The sequence below is a fragment of the Oncorhynchus gorbuscha genome, linkage group LG06 (genome assembly GCF_021184085.1).
Source record: "Oncorhynchus gorbuscha isolate QuinsamMale2020 ecotype Even-year linkage group LG06, OgorEven_v1.0, whole genome shotgun sequence".
Classification (NCBI taxonomy): domain Eukaryota; kingdom Metazoa; phylum Chordata; class Actinopteri; order Salmoniformes; family Salmonidae; genus Oncorhynchus; species Oncorhynchus gorbuscha.
In genome coordinates this window covers 46086295-46103952 of record NC_060178.1, presented here as the reverse complement: position 1 = coordinate 46103952, position 17658 = coordinate 46086295, and the positions used below count along the sequence as shown (strand labels likewise).

The following is a 17658-nucleotide window of genomic DNA, read 5'->3' as shown; positions in this document are numbered from 1 at the left end:
AGGCATTCATAACCCACATAGGCTTCAGGTTGAATTTAGAGGTGCAGGCAATGTATTCCTATGGGTCGAGAAGTCAATGCAAACTCTTTGAAGTAAACACCTTCTTTTAACTATTAAGGTTTAATGCCACACAGTCCAGGTTAGGCTTGCACGGATCGGGAGGACCTTAGGAACGTACCTGAGGTCGAATTGTGCTTCTCACCCTAACGGTTCTCTCACTGTCACCCAAAAGCAAATGACATTGAGGGCCAGGCTTCATTTTGGTTCTGCTTTTCTTCAAGGTCACTGCACTCAGAGCGAGCTACGGTCAAGCGGGGCGTCTCGTTGAACTCGGCACAGTCTGGAGACTATGGTGATGCCATTTTTGGTGTTGATTTCAGAATGCCATTTTGGTGATGGTCCCTCTCCGTTTAAACATATTGCTAATGTAGAAAAGTCAACTAGCAAATCAGTGTCCATCAGTCAATTAGATGTCATTCTGACACCAAACTGATACCAATTGACACCAAACCCACTTTTTCCAACTCATTTAGAAACCAACTATCACATATGTCAGAGCAGGCCCATAATTCACAGGGCCTTTAGTTTAAAACATAATAAAAACGTAAAACACATAGTTACGTTCTAGCTGCTACCAGGTCGGACATTATGTGAAGGCCTATGTGAGGTGACCCCGAATCCCGAGATGCGGCTCGATAGGTCCTTCGGTGCCCGAGTAAAACCCTAATTGGTGCTGAAAATCCACTTTTTTCCATGCCTTGCTATGGGGTCCTTGAATGAGCTATAGGACAGAAACGTTGGGGTCTGTCTCTATGGGCCGAGCCGGTTTCAATGCACCTAGTCTTGTTTCTCTGAGACTTTTCTAAATGTCGACATTTTCGTAATGGTCAAAATGAATTGAAGTCATTGCAAATGTACGAGGCTGTTTCTCGGTCCGAGAACCTTCTAGAGCCACCTAACTCACCACGCACTATCGACCTGAGGTCTAGAACAGGTTTCTAAAGTTTCGGAACTCTAGGTCTGACGGTTCTTTTTTAGCTCGAACAAAGCTAACTATTGCAGGCACTGTCAGTCTCTACACACCCCAATACGTCCCTCCTTACAAGTTGTGTGTCTGTGTGATTTAGTTTTCCCTTGAAATTTTATGGGAAAAATGACTGATTTACAGTTCATGGGGGTTGCCTAATCACACATATGAAGTTTTGGAAAGATCTGACTTTTTTAACCCCTCGAAACAGCCCCTGAGACACCAATTATGGTACTTCCGGTTGGCACAGGAAGCTATACGTCAACACATATCCTCACTGGGGTATGCTTTTACAGAATCCTGAGTTTTAAGTCTTTACGTTAAGAATTGACTGATTTACACAGGGTTGAATGCACTATGTCTATCAAACTGCAGGCAGGGTATGGATATACACTTTTAGGGTGATTTTAACCACTTCCGGTTGGTCCAGGAAGCTTAGAATCAAACGGTCATGGTGTGCAAAATGCAGAAAGTAAATAAAAACAGGTAGACCTCATACTGGCCTGATGGACTGTTACCAAAGACAGGTTCATACGGCATTCATAACCCACATAGGCTTCAGGTTGAATTTAGGGGTGCAGGCAATGTATTCCTATGGGGAGAGAAGTCAATGCAAACTCTTTGAAGTAAACACCTTCTTTTAACTATTAAGGGTTAATGCCACACGGTCAATGTTAGGCTTGCACAGATCGGAAGGACCTTAGGAACATACCTGAGGTCGAATTGTGCTTCTCACCCTAACAGTTCTCTCACTGTCACCCAAAAGCAAATGACGTTGTGGGGCAGGCTTCATTTTGGGCCTACTTTTCTAATGGTCGCTGCGCTTAGACCGAGCGAGCTACGGTCAAGCGGGATATCTCGTTGAACTCGGCACGGCCTAGAGATTATGTTTATGCCATTGCCTGCTCTCTGTGTCTTTGAGCACCGCACTTTTTAACTCCATCCTTGCTGTGTGTGCGTGTGAGAGCTTTTCTTTGACCTGTTGGGAGAAATGACTGATTTACAGTTCATGAGGGTTACCTAGTCACACATATGAAGTTTAGGAAGGATGTGACTTTTTTAACCCTTCAAAACAGACAGTGTGACCCAATTAAAGGCACTTCCGGTTGGCACAGGAAGCTATAAGTAAACACATGTCTTGATTCACATAGCCACTTACAGAATCCTGAGTTTTAAGTCTTTAAGTTAAGAATGGACTGATCTACGATCTACAAAGGGTTGAATGTAGTCATTTTCACCTTTGAAGGTTATGTACATCAAAACACCTTTTGGGTCAATTTAACCACTTCCGGTTGCTCCAGGAAGCTTAGAATCGACACAGGTAGACCTCATAGTGGTCTGATGGACTGTCATAGACGACAGGTTCATAAGGCATTCATAACCCACATAGGGTTCAGGTTGAATTTAGAGGTGCAGGCAATGTATTCCTATGGGGAGAGAAGTCAATGCAAACTGTTTGATGTAAACACCTTCTTTTAACTGGTATGGGTTAATGCCACACGGTCAAGGTTAGGCTTGCACGGATCGGGAGGACCTCAGGTACGTTCCTGAGGTCGATTTGTGCTTCTCACCTTAACGGTTCTCTCACTGTCACCCAAAAGCAAATGACATTGAGGGCCAGCCTTCATTTTGGGCCTACTTTTCTAATGGTCGCTGTGCTTAGACCGAGCGAGCTACGGTCAAGCGGGGCATCTTGTTGAACTCGGCACGGCCTAGAGAATATGTAAATGCCATTGTAGGCTTTGTGTGTCTTTAAGCACCGCACTTTGTCACTCCATCCTTGCTGTGTGTGTTTCTGTGTGTGTGTGCTTTTCTTTGACATCTGTTGGGAGAAATGACTGACTTACAGTTTATGGGGGTTGCTTAATCACACATATGAAGTTTTGAAAAGATCTGACCTTTTTAACCCTTGGAAACTGCCACTGTGACACCATTTAAGGCACTTCCGGTTGGCACAGGAAGCTATAAATAAACTCATATCCTGATTGGGGTATGCCTTTACAGAATTCTGAGTTTTAAGTCTTTACGTTAAGAACTGAGTTATTTACGGAGGGTTTAGTGAGTGTGTGTTATTTCAGAAAATCATAGAAAATCACAGAAATCTCGCAGAGCTCCGCAGCACACTTTAAAAAGATTCGTAAGAACACCCTGCAACTGGATCTGTAACCGTTGAAAAAAAAACACCTATCCATGAACATCACCAATCTGTCGTTGTACGATTTCTCTTAAATGACGATAGATAAATGGCTGGTTCTTTTTTTATTGACACCGGAGGCTCCTTGACTTTGACGTGAAGTGGAAAAATAATTTCTCTATTTTCATTTTGGACCTTTAATCCCAGATAAATGGCCATAACTCAAAAACAGTTGAGGCCTAGACGCCATCTTGTTCGGGGCCAACTGGCTCTACTTCCCCTTAATATAACAGTTGTATTCAAATATTGATACAACATGATTCTTCTACAAAGTCCTCCAATTAATTTTTCCAAGGAATTTGAAGCATTTTCTATAAAGGCACGGATGGGATTTGAACCCATGGTCTTCGGTTTACAAGACCGACACCTTACCACTTGGCCACCATGCCACTCTATATTTATATATATATATATATATCAACATTCTGGAAAGTAGTAGTTGTGCAAATGTGAATTTGGCACACAAACTCAGTGGAGAAAGGACCTCATACATATATAGCATGCACTCCCCTCTGAGCTTCCATCCCATTTAATTTGCAGATAAAACGCAATATCAATACACTGTACTTTATATATACACCACTCCATTGAAACTACAATGAAATGATAGCAGCAATTCTTAAAACAGGTACGGACAGGGATCGAAAACATGAACTTCAGTTTTTGAAAATGATGCCATAAAAGTTGGCAACCATGCCACTTCTGTTCTATAAATGTACTAACAGGGATTGAACGCATGTTCTTCAGATTAAAAGACCAAATTATTTAGCACATCTCTGTTTCCTGCTTAGAATTTCAACATTCTGGAAAGTAGAAGTTGGGTCTTTGCAAAAAAACATGGAGAAGCTGGGGATTGAACCCAGGACCTCATACATGCAAAGCATGCGCTCTACCACTGAGCTACACCCCCTTTCTGGGAAAGAAAAAATTGTTTCTTATTTTCTTAAATTTCTCCATTATTATTGCAGGTAAGCCAGTTAAGAACAAGTTCTCATACACAACTGCGACCTGGCCAAGGTAAAGCAAAGCAGTGCAATTCATTTGCAGTCTGGACGTGGAGGGGTGAACATCTCCTGCTCTGACTGCAGCTGGAAGGGACTGCTGCGAGAGGACTAGGCCGCCTGTGATTGCCTTGATAAGGCGGAGCTTTACCTAGTATAGACTTACAGATGACCTGGAGCCAGTGGTTCTGGCGACGAGTTACACATGGAACAAACTAGCTCACAGTCAATAACAAAATAGAAGGGATTTTTAAAAAAGGCAATAAATATGCCATAGTACTGAAGTAGTCACAATTTAGCAAATGAACACTGGAGTGATAGATGAGCAGATGATGATGTGCAAATAGAACATATGTGTGCATGGTGTGCAAAATGAGCAGATGATGATGTGCAAGTAAAATACTGGTGTGCAAAAGTGCAGAAAGTAAATAAAAACAATATGGCGATGAGGTAGGTAGATTGGGTGGGCTATTTACAGATGGGCATCTCCTGCTCTGACTGCAGCTGGAAGGGACTGCTGCGCAAGGACTAGGCCGCCTGTGATTGCCTTGATAAGGTGGAGCTTTACCTAGTATAGACTTACAGATGACCTGGAGCCAGTGGTTCTGGCGACGAATATGTAGCGAGGGCCAGCCGACTAGAACATCCAGGTCGCAGTGGCCATATCAAGACAATTGACCTTTTCTTTACACTGTTGTGATGAAAGTACATTTCCATAATATCAGCTATCTACCATAAACGTTGAACAGGGATTGAACCCATGTGCTTCAGTTAACAAAAACAGATGGCTTTGCGCATCTATTTCATTCTTAGAATGTCAACATTGTGCAAAGTGGGAGTTGTGCAAAAGCTAATTTAACAAGTGAATACTCTCAAAAGACAAGTTGGGGAATACTGTAGGTAAGAGAATAGTATTGGACAAAAAAGTATTGGACAAAAATGAATGGGAAGTCATTGGCATCGGACAAACCATATACACATTGTCCAATACCACCCAATTCGGCGTTGATTCATGCAAAGTGTATTGCAAATGCCATATGGCATTTGCCAGTTGTAACACTTTAAAAATCCAAAAGGTGGCAAATCCGCTCCACCTTGGTTTTTCATATTGGAAATGTAACCCAAGTCAACGTCCAAAAGCAACATTTTGAAAAAATGATTTTTTTGTCAAAAACTTATCACCCCTTAAAAAAGTGCTTTCTGGACCGTTTTTCGAAATTCTTTCAATTTTTTGTCAATTACACATGTGTAAGAACTGTATGAATATACTTTTGTCCAATTTTATTATCATATATATATTTTTTTTTTTACATGCGCATAAGTAATATGTTTTGTCCATTTTCAATATGATTTCATAGGAAGTCAAAAGTCAAAAGTCAAAAATGTCAAAATTTTGTAAAAAACTTCACACACCCTTAATAAAGTGCTTTCTGGACCGTTTTTTCGAAATTCTTTCAAATTCTGTGTCAATTACACACGTATAAGAACTGTATCAACATACTTTAGTTGTATTTTATTATCATTTTTAAAAAAATGTTTAACTTGTGCATAAGGAATATGATTTGTCCATTTACAATATGATTTCATCGGAAGTCAAAAGTCAAAGTCAAAAGTCACTTTTTTGGGGGCCAAATGCCATAAGAAATTTGACATGCTCGAAAATCCTGCAAAATGCAAAATTGACTGGCCTGATGAACTCGGGATGCGGGCAGTGATAGTTGTTCCTTTCCATCACTCGTTGTGTTGATTTCATCATGTCCATTTGTTTATGTTTTCTCACTTTTGCAAAGTCACTGTGCATTTGCAATGTGGTTCAATGGGCATGTACCATCACGATTTTGTCATGCTATAAAAATCCTGCAGGAATGCAAAATTGACTGGCCTGATGAACACAGGATGGCCTGGCAGAGATAGTTGTTCCTTTCCATCACTCGTTGTGTTGATTTCATCATGTCCATTTTGTGATGTTTTTTCACTATAGAATCATATTGCAAATGCACGTGCAACTAGTAACCCAAATATAAAAATATGGTTGTAAATGCATTTACCAGGACTCCTATTGTCCATGCCCGCTATGGGAGTACCCTACTACGGCCCTCTATCTATGGGGGCCGTCCTGAGTGCTTTATGGACTGTTTAAAATATTCTGATGGATACACATTGTTGTGCAACTGGTGATTGAAAATAGGCACCTGGTAACCCAAAATAAAAATATGGTTGTAAATGCATTTACCGGTCATTCTGATATTAATGCCCGCTATGGGAACACAGGATGGCCGGGCAGTGATAGTTGTTCCGTTCCATCACTCGTTGTGTTGATTTCATCATGTCCATTTGGTGATGTTTTTTCACTATACAATCATATTGCAAGTGCACGTGCATTTGCAATATGGTTCAATGGGCATTTACCATATGAAATTTGACATGCTCAAAAATGCAAAATTGACTGGCCTGATGAACACAGGATGGCCGAGCAGTGAGAGTTGTACCTTTCCATCACTCGTTGTGTTGATTTCATCATGTCCATTTGTTTATGTTTTTCTCACTTTTGCAAAGTCACTGTGCATTTGCAATATGGTTCAATGGGCAGGTACCATCACGAATTTGTCATGCTATAAAATCCTGCAGGAATGTGAAATTGACTGGCCCGATGAACTCGGGATGGCTGGGCAGTGATTCTGGTTCATCTCAATGGCTCGTTAGGGTTGATTTCAGAATGTCACTTTTGGTGATGGTACCTCACTGTTTAAACATATTGCAAATGGACAAGAGTCACCAGCAAGTCACCGTCCATCAGTCAATTAGATATCATTCTGACACCAAACTGATACCAATTGACACCAAACCCACTTTTTCCAACTCGTTTTGTAGCCAACTATCACATACTTCAGAGCTGGCCCAAAATTCACAACGCCTTCGGTTCAAACCATAAAAAAAAACATAAAACACGTAGTTACATTCTAGCTGCGGGTCCATTTCTTATGTTACGTGTAGACCTTGCTGAGGCGACCCCGAATCCCAAGTTTCGGCTCGATCGGTCATTTGGTGTCCGAGCAAAACCCTAATTGGTGCTGAAAATCCACTTTTTTCCATGACTTGCTACGGGGTCCTTGAATGAGCTATCGGACAGAAACGTTGGGGTCTGTCTATATGGGACGAGACGGTCGCAATGCACCTAGTCTTGCGACTCTGGGACATTTCTAAATGTCGCCATTTTCGTGATGCAAAAATGAATAGAAGTCATTGCAAATGTATGAAGCTGTTTCTCGGTCCGAGAACTGTCTAGAGCCACGTAACTCACCACGCACTATCGACCGGAGGTCTAGAACAGGATTCTAAAGTTTCGGAACTCTAGGTCCGACGGTTCTTTAAAAGTTCCAACAAGGTTAATTAATGCAGGCAGTGTATGTCTCTACGCACCCCAATGGGTCCCTACTTCCAAGCTGTGTGTGTGTGTGATTTAGTTTTCCTTTGAAATTTTACGGGGAAAATGACTGATTTACAGTTCATGGGGGTTGCCTAATCACATATATGAAGTTTTGGAAAGATCTGACTTTTTTAACCCCTCGAAACAGCCCAAGAGACACCAATTATGGCACTTCCGGTTGGCACAGGAAGCTGTAAGTCAACACATATCCTCATTGGGGTATGCTTTTACAGAATCCTGAGTTTTAAGTCCTTACGTTAAGAATTGACTGATTTACACAGGGTTGAATGCACTATGTCTATCAAACTGCAGGCAGGGTATGGATAAACACTTTTAGGGTGATTTTAACCACTTCCGGTTGGTCCAGGAAGCTTAGAATCAACACAGGTAGACCTCATAGTGGTCTGATGGACTGTCATAGAAGACAGGTTCATAAGGCATTCATAACCCACATAGGCTTCAGGTTGAATTTAGAGGTGCAGGCAATGTATTCCTATGGGGAGAGAAGTCAATGCAAACTCTTTGATGTAAACACCTTCTTTTAACTGTTAAGGGTTAATGCCACAGGGTCAAGGTTAGGCTTGCACGGATCGGGAGGACCTTAGGAACGTACCTGAGGTCGAATTGTGCTTCTCACCCTAACAGTTCTCTCACTGTCACCCAAAACAAATGACATTTAGGGCTAGGCTTAATTTTGGGCCTACTTTTTCCCATGGTCACTGCGCTTAGACCGAGCGAGCTACGGTCAAGCGGGATATCTCGTTGAACTCGGCACAGCCTAGGGATTATGGTAATGCCATTGCCTGCTCTCTGTGTCTTTAAGCACCGCACTTTTTCACTCCATCCTTGCTGTGTGTGTGTGTGAGAGCTTTTCTTTGACATCTGTTGGGAGAAATGACTGATTTACAGTTCAGGAGGGTTATCTATTCACACATATGAAGTTTAGGAAGGATGTGACTTTTTTAACCCTTCAAAACAGACAGTGTGATCCAATTAAAGGCACTTCCGGTTGGCACAGGAAGCTATAAGTAAACATATGTCTTGATTCACATAGCCACTTACAGAATCCTGAGTTTTAAGTCTTTAAGTTAAGAATTGACTGATCTACACAGGGTTGAATGCACTATGTCTATCAAACTGCAGGCGGTGTATGGATCAACACTGATAAGGTGTTTTCAACCACTTCCGGTTGCTTCAGGAAGCTTAGAATTGGCACAGGTAGACCTCATAGTGGTCTGATGGACTGTCATAGAAGACAGGTTCATAAGGCATTCATAACCCACATAGGCTTCAGGTTGAATTTAGAGGTGCAGGCAATGTATTCCTATGGGTCGAGAAGTCAATGCAAACTCTTTGAAGTAAACACCTTCTTTTAACTATTAAGGTTTAATGCCACACAGTCCAGGTTAGGCTTGCACGGATCGGGAGGACCTTAGGAACGTACCTGAGGTCGAATTGTGCTTCTCACCCTAACGGTTCTCTCACTGTCACCCAAAAGCAAATGACATTGAGGGCCAGGCTTCATTTTGGTTCTGCTTTTCTTCAAGGTCACTGCACTCAGAGCGAGCTACGGTCAAGCGGGGCGTCTCGTTGAACTCGGCACAGTCTGGAGACTATGGTGATGCCATTTTTGGTGTTGATTTCAGAATGCCATTTTGGTGATGGTCCCTCTCCGTTTAAACATATTGCTAATGTAGAAAAGTCAACTAGCAAATCAGTGTCCATCAGTCAATTAGATGTCATTCTGACACCAAACTGATACCAATTGACAAACCAAACCACTTTTTCCAACTCATTTAGAAGCCAACTATCACATATGTCAGAGCAGGCCCATAATTCACAGGGCCTTTAGTTTAAAACATAATAAAAACGTAAAACACATAGTTACGTTCTAGCTGCGGGTCCAGGTCGGACATTATGTGAAGGCCTATGTGAGGCGACCCCGAATCCCGAGATGCGGCTCGATAGGTCCTTCGGTGCCCGAGTAAAACCCTAATTGGTGCTGAAAATCCACTTTTTTCCATGCCTTGCTATGGGGTCCTTGAATGAGCTATCGGACAGAAACGTTGGGGTCTGTCTCTATGGGCCGAGCCGGTTTCAATGCACCTAGTCTTGTTTCTCTGAGACTTTTCTAAATGTCGACATTTTCGTAATGGTCAAAATGAATTGAAGTCATTGCAAATGTACGAGGCTGTTTCTCGGTCCGAGAACCTTCTAGAGCCACCTAACTCACCACGCACTATCGACCTGAGGTCTAGAACAGGTTTCTAAAGTTTCGGAACTCTAGGTCTGACGGTTCTTTTTTAGCTCGAACAAAGCTAACTATTGCAGGCACTGTCAGTCTCTACACACCCCAATATGTCCCTCCTTACAAGTTGTGTGTCTGTGTGATTTAGTTTTCCCTTGAAATTTTATGGGAAAATGACTGATTTACAGTTCATGGGGGTTGCCTAATCACACATATGAAGTTTTGGAAAGATCTGACTTTTTTAACCCCTCGAAACAGCCCCTGAGACACCAATTATGGCACTTCCGGTTGGCACAGGAAGCAATACGTCAACACATATCCTCACTGGGGTATGCTTTTACAGAATCCTGAGTTTTAAGTCTTTACGTTAAGAATTGACTGATTTACACAGGGTTGAATGCACTATGTCTATCAAACTGCAGGCAGGGTATGGATATACACTTTTAGGGTGATTTTAACCACTTCCGGTTGGTCCAGGAAGCTTAGAATCAACACAGGTAGACCTCATACTGGCCTGATGGACTGTTACCAAAGACAGGTTCATACGGCATTCATAACCCATATAGGCTTCAGGTTGAATTTAGGGGTGCAGGCAATGTATTCCTATGGGGAGAGAAGTCAATGCAAACTCTTTGAAGTAAACACCTTCTTTTAACTATTAAGGGTTAATGCCACACGGTCAATGTTAGGCTTGCACGGATCGGAAGGACCTTAGGAACATACCTGAGGTCGAATTGTGCTTCTCACCCTAACGGTTCTCTCACTGTCACCCAAAAGCAAATGACGTTGTGGGGCAGGCTTCATTTTGGGCCTACTTTTCTAATGGTCGCTGCGCTTAGACCGAGCGAGCTACGGTCAAGCGGGATATCTCGTTGAACTCGGCACGGCCTAGAGATTATGTTTATGCCATTGCCTGCTCTCTGTGTCTTTGAGCACCGCACTTTTTAACTCCATCCTTGCTGTGTGTGCGTGTGAGAGCTTTTCTTTGACATCTGTTGGGAGAAATGACTGATTTACAGTTCATGAGGGTTACCTAGTCACACATATGAAGTTTAGGAAGGATGTGACTTTTTAACCCTTCAAAACAGACAGTGTGACCCAATTAAAGGCACTTCCGGTTGGCACAGGAAGCTATAAGTAAACACATGTCTTGATTCACATAGCCACTTACAGAATCCTGAGTTTTAAGTCTTTAAGTTAAGAATGGACTGATCTACGATCTACAAAGGGTTGAATGTAGTCATTTTCACCTTTGAAGGTTATGTACATCAAAACACCTTTTGGGTCAATTTAACCACTTCCGGTTGCTCCAGGAAGCTTAGAATCGACACAGGTAGACCTCATAGTGGTCTGATGGACTGTCATAGACGACAGGTTCATAAGGCATTCATAACCCACATAGGGTTCAGGTTGAATTTAGAGGTGCAGGCAATGTATTCCTATGGGGAGAGAAGTCAATGCAAACTGTTTGATGTAAACACCTTCTTTTAACTGGTATGGGTTAATGCCACAAGGTCAAGGTTAGGCTTGCACGGATCGGGAGGACCTCAGGTACGTTCCTGAGGTCGATTTGTGCTTCTCACCTTAACGGTTCTCTCACTGTCACCCAAAAGCAAATGACATTGAGGGCCAGCCTTCATTTTGGGCCTACTTTTCTAATGGTCGCTGTGCTTAGACCGAGCGAGCTACGGTCAAGCGGGGCATCTTGTTGAACTCGGCACGGCCTAGAGAATATGTAAATGCCATTGTAGGCTTTGTGTGTCTTTAAGCACCGCACTTTGTCACTCCATCCTTGCTGTGTGTGTTTCTGTGTGTGTGTGCTTTTCTTTGACATCTGTTGGGAGAAATGACTGACTTACAGTTTATGGGGGTTGCTTAATCACACATATGAAGTTTTGAAAAGATCTGACCTTTTTAACCCTTGGAAACTGCCACTGTGACACCATTTAAGGCACTTCCGGTTGGCACAGGAAGCTATAAATAAACTCATATCCTGATTGGGGTATGCCTTTACAGAATTCTGAGTTTTAAGTCTTTACGTTAAGAACTGAGTTATTTACGGAGGGTTTAGTGAGTGTGTGTTATTTCAGAAAATCATAGAAAATCACAGAAATCTCGCAGAGCTCCGCAGCACACTTTAAAAAGATTCGTAAGAACACCCTGCAACTGGATCTGTAACCGTTGAAAAAAAACACCTATCCATGAACATCACCAATCTGTCGTTGTACGATTTCTCTTAAATGACGATAGATAAATGGCTGGTTCTTTTTTTATTGACACCGGAGGCTCCTTGACTTTGACGTGAAGTGGAAAAATAATTTCTCTATTTTTATTTTGGACCTTTAATCCCAGATAAATGGCCATAACTCAAAAACAGTTGAGGCCTAGACGCCATCCTGTTCGGGGCCAACTGGCTCTACTTCCTCTTAATATAACAGTTGTATTCAAATATTGATACAACATGATTCTTCTACAAAGTCCTCCAATTAATTTGAAGCCTTTTCTATAAAGGCACGGATGGGATTTGAACCCATGGTCTTCGAGACCGACACCTTACCACTTGGCCACCATGCCACTCTATATTTCCATATATATATATATATATCAACATTCTGGAAAGTAGTAGTTGTGCAAATGTGAATTTGGCACACAAACTCAGTGGAGAAAGGACCTCATACATATATAGCATGCACTCCCCTCTGAGCTTCCATCCCATTTAATTTGCAGATAAAACGCAATATCAATACACTGTACTTTATATATACACCACTCCATTGAAACTACAATGAAATGATAGCAGCAATTCTTAAAACAGGTACGGACAGGGATCGAAAACATGAACTTCAGTTTTTGAAAATGATGCCATAAAAGTTGGCAACCATGCCACTTCTGTTCTATAAATGTACTAACAGGGATTGAACGCATGTTCTTCAGATTAAAAGACCAAATTATTTAGCACATCTCTGTTTCCTGCTTAGAATTTCAACATTCTGGAAAGTAGAAGTTGGGTCTTTGCAAAAAAACATGGAGAAGCTGGGGATTGAACCTAGGACCTCATACATGCAAAGCATGCGCTCTACCACTGAGCTACACCCACTTTCTGGGAAAGAAAAAATGGTTTCTTATTTTCTTAAATTTCTCCATTATTATTGCAGGTAAGCCAGTTAAGAACAAGTTCTCATACACAACAGCGACCTGGCCAAGGTAAAGCAAAGCAGTGCAATTCATTTGCAGTCTGGACGTGGAGGGGTGAACATCTCCGGCTCTGACTGCAGCTGGAAGGGACTGCTGCGAGAGGACTAGGCCGCCTGTGATTGCCTTGATAAGGCGGAGCTTTACCTAGCATAGACTTACAGATGACCTGGAGCCAGTGGTTTTGGCGACGAGTTACACATGGAACAAACTAGCTCACAGTCAATAACAAAATAGAAGGGATTTAAAAAAAGGCAATAAATATGCCATAGTACTGAAGTAGTCACAATTTAGCAAATGAACACTGGAGTGATAGATGAGCAGATGATGATGTGCAAGTAGAAATACTGGTGTGCAAAAGTGCAGAAAGTAAATAAAAACAATATGGCGATGAGGTAGGTAGATTGGGTGGGCTATTTACAGATGGGCATCTCCTGCTCTGACTGCAGCTGGAAGGGACTGCTGCGCAAGGACTAGGCCGCCTGTGATTGCCTTGATAAGGTGGAGCTTTACCTAGTATAGACTTACAGATGACCTGGAGCCAGTGGTTCTGGCGACGAATATGTAGCGAGGGCCAGCCGACTAGAGCATACAGGTCGCAGTGGCCATATCAAGACAATTGACCTTTTCTTTACACTGTTGTGATGAAAGTACATTTCCATAATATCAGCTATCTACCATAAACGTCGAACAGGGATCGAACCCATGTGCTTCAGTTAACAAAAACAGATGGCTTTGCGCATCTATTTCATTCTTAGAATGTCAACATTGTGCAAAGTGGGAGTTGTGCAAAAGCTAATTTAACAAGTGAATACTCTCAAAAGACAAGTTGGGGAATACTGTAGGTAAGGGAATACCCCCTGTATTGGACAAAAATGAATGGGAAGTCATTGGCATCGGACAAACCATATACACATTGTCCAATACCACCCAATTCGGCGTTGATTCATGCAAAGTGTATTGCAAATGCCATATGGCAATTGCCAGTTGTAACACTTTAAAATCCAACAGGTGGCGAATCCGCTCCACCTTGGTGTTTCATATTGGAAATGTAACCCAAGTCAACGTCCAAAAGCAACATTTTGAAAAAATGATTTTTTTGTCAAAAACTTATCACCCCTTAAAAAAGTGCTTTCTGGACCGTTTTTCGAAATTCTTTCAATTTTTTGTCAATTACACATGTGTAAGAACCGTATGAATATACTTTTGTCCAATTTTATTATCATATATATATTTATTTTTTTACATGCGCATGTGTAATATGTTTTGTCCATTTTCAATATGATTTAATAGGAAGTCAAAAGTCAAAAGTCAAAAATGTCAAAATTTTGTAAAAAACTTCACACACCCTTAATAAAGTGCTTTCTGGACCGTTTTTTCGAAATTCTTTCAAATTCTGTGTCAATTACACACGTATAAGAACTGTATCAACATACTTTAGTTGTATTTTATTATCATTTAAAAAAGATGTTTAACTTGTGCATAAGTAATATGATTTGTCCATTTACAATATGATTTCACCGGAAGTAAAAAGTCAAAGTCAAAAGTCACTTTTTTGGGGGCCAAATGCCATAAGAAATTTGACATGCTCGAAAATCCTGCAGAAATGCAAAATTGACTGGCCTGATGAACTCGGGATGGCCGAGCAGTGATAGTTGTTCCTTTCCATCACTCGTTGTGTTGATTTCATCATGTCCATTTGTTTATGTTTTCTCACTTTTGCAAAGTCACTGTGCATTTGCAATGTGGTTCAATGGGCATGTACCATCACAATTTTGTCATGCTATAAAAATCCTGCAGGAATGCAAAATTGACTGGCCTGATGAACACAGGATGGCCTGGCAGAGATAGTTGTTCCTTTCCATCACTCGTAGTGTTGATTTCATCATGTCCATTTTGTGATGTTTTTTCACTATAGAATCATATTGCAAATGCACGTGCAACTAGTAACCCAAATATAAAAATATGGTTGTAAATGCATTTACCAGGACTCCTATTGTCCATGCCCGCTATGGGAGTACCCTACTACGGCCCTCTATCTATGGGGGCCGTCCTGAGTGCTTTATGGACTGTTTAAAATATTCTGATGGATACGCATTGTTGTGCAACTGGTGATTGAAAATAGGCACCTGGTAACCCAAAAATAAAAATATGGTTGTAAATGCATTTACCGGTCATTCTGATATTAATGCCCGCTATGGGAACACAGGATGGCCGGGCAGTGATATTTGTTCCGTTCCATCACTCGTTGTGTTGATTTCATCATGTCCATTTGGTGATGTTTTTTCACTATACAATCATATTGCAAGTGCACGTGCATTTGCAATATGGTTCAATGGGCATTTACCATATGAAATTTGACATGCTCAAAAATGCAAAATTGACTGGCCTGATGAACACAGGATGGCTGAGCAGTGAGAGTTGTACCTTTCCATCACTCGTTGTGTTGATTTCATCGTGTCCATTTGTTTATGCTTTCTCACTTTTGCAAAGTCACTGTGCATTTGCAATATGGTTCAATGGGCAGGTACCATCACAAATTTGTCATGCTATAAAAATCCTGCAGGAATGTGAAATTGACTGGCCCGATGAACTTGGGATGGCTGGGCAGTGATTCTGGTTCATCTCAATGGCTCGTTAGGGTTGATTTCAGAATGTCACTTTTGGTGATGGTATCTCACTGTTTAAACATATTGCAAATGGACAAGAGTCACCAGCAAGTCACCGTCCATCAGTCAATTAGATATCATTCTGACACCAAACTGATACCAATTGACACCAAACCCACTTTTTCCAACTCGTTTTGTAGCCAACTATCACATACTTCAGAGCTGGCCCAAAATTCACAACGCCTTCGGTTCAAACCATAAAAAAAACTATAAAACACGTAGTTACGTTCTAGCTGCGGGTCCATTTCTAATGTTACGTGTAGACCTTGCTGAGGCGACCCCGAATCCCAAGTTTCGGCTCGATCGGTCATTTGGTGTCCGAGCAAAACCCTAATTGGTGCTGAAAATCCACTTTTTTCCATGACTTGCTACGGGGTCCTTGAATGAGCTATCGGACAGAAACGTTGGGGTCTGTCTATATGGGACGAGACGGTCGCAATGCACCTAGTCTTGCGACTCTGGGACATTTCTAAATGTCGCCATTTTCGTGATGCAAAAATGAATAGAAGTCATTGCAAATGTATGAAGCTGTTTCTCGGTCCGAGAACTGTCTAGAGCCACGTAACTCACCACGCACTATCGACCGGAGGTCTAGAACAGGATTCTAAAGTTTCGGAACTCTAGGTCCGACGGTTCTTTAAAAGTTCCAACAAGGTTAATTAATGCAGGCAGTGTATGTCTCTACGCACCCCAATGGGTCCCTACTTCCAAGCTGTGTGTGTGTGTGATTTAGTTTTCCTTTGAAATTTTACGGGGAAAATGACTGATTTACAGTTCATGGGGGTTGCCTAATCACATATATGAAGTTTTGGAAAGATCTGACTTTTTTAACCCCTCGAAACAGCCCAAGAGACACCAATTATGGCACTTCCGGTTGGCACAGGAAGCTGTAAGTCAAGACATATCCTCATTGGGGTATGCTTTTACAGAATCCTGAGTTTTAAGTCCTTACGTTAAGAATTGACTGATTTACACAGGGTTGAATGCACTATGTCTATCAAACTGCAGGCAGGGTATGGATAAACACTTTTAGGGTGATTTTAACCACTTCCGGTTGGTCCAGGAAGCTTAGAATCAACACAGGTAGACCTCATAGTGGTCTGATGGACTGTCATAGAAGACAGGTTCATAAGGCATTCATAACCCACATAGGCTTCAGGTTGAATTTAGAGGTGCAGGCAATGTATTCCTATGGGGAGAGAAGTCAATGCAAACTCTTTGATGTAAACACCTTCTTTTAACTATTAAGGGTTAATGCCACACGGTCAAGGTTAGGCTTGCACGGATCGGGAGGACCTTAGGAACGTACCTGAGGTCGAATTGTGCTTCTCACCCTAACAGTTCTCCCACTGTCACCCAAAAGCAAATGACGTTGTGGGGCAGGCTTCATTTTAGGCCTATTTTTCTAATGGTCGCTGCGCTTAGCCCGAGCGAGCTACGGTCAAGCGGGATATCTCGTTGAACTCGGCACGGCCTAGAGATTATGTTTATGCCATTGCCTGCTCTCTGTGTCTTTGAGCACCGCACTTTATCACTCCATCCTTGCTGTGTGTGTGTGAGAGAGCTTTTCTTTGACATCTGCTGGGAGAAATGACTGATTTACAGTTTAGGAGGGTTACCTAGTCACACATATGAGGTTTTGGAGAGATGTGACTTTTCTAACCCTTCAAAACAGACAGTGTGACCCAATTAAAGGCACTTCCGGTTGGCACAGGAAGCTATAAGTAAACACATGTCTTGATTGACATAGAAACTTACAGAATCCTGAGGTTTAAGTCTTTAAGTTAAGAATTGACTGATCTACACAGGGTTGAATGCACTATGTCTATCAAACTGCAGGCGGTGTATGGATCAACACTGATAAGGTGTTTTCAACCACTTCCGGTTACTTCAGGAAGCT

The 17658-nt window shown here is 41.8% G+C and overlaps 3 non-coding genes and 1 pseudogene across 3 annotated transcripts; all 4 read right to left on the bottom strand.

Annotated features, from left to right (window-relative positions):
• Window positions 1-17658, bottom strand: part of LOC124038691 — a 119317-nt pseudogene that overhangs the window by 17835 nt on the left and 83824 nt on the right.
• Window positions 3539-3610, bottom strand: trnat-ugu. The gene has a single exon. It is a non-coding gene; the product is annotated as a tRNA-Thr (tRNA).
• trnaa-ugc lies at window positions 4060-4131 on the bottom strand. The gene has a single exon. It is a non-coding gene; the product is annotated as a tRNA-Ala (tRNA).
• Window positions 12923-12994, bottom strand: trnaa-ugc. The gene has a single exon. It is a non-coding gene; the product is annotated as a tRNA-Ala (tRNA).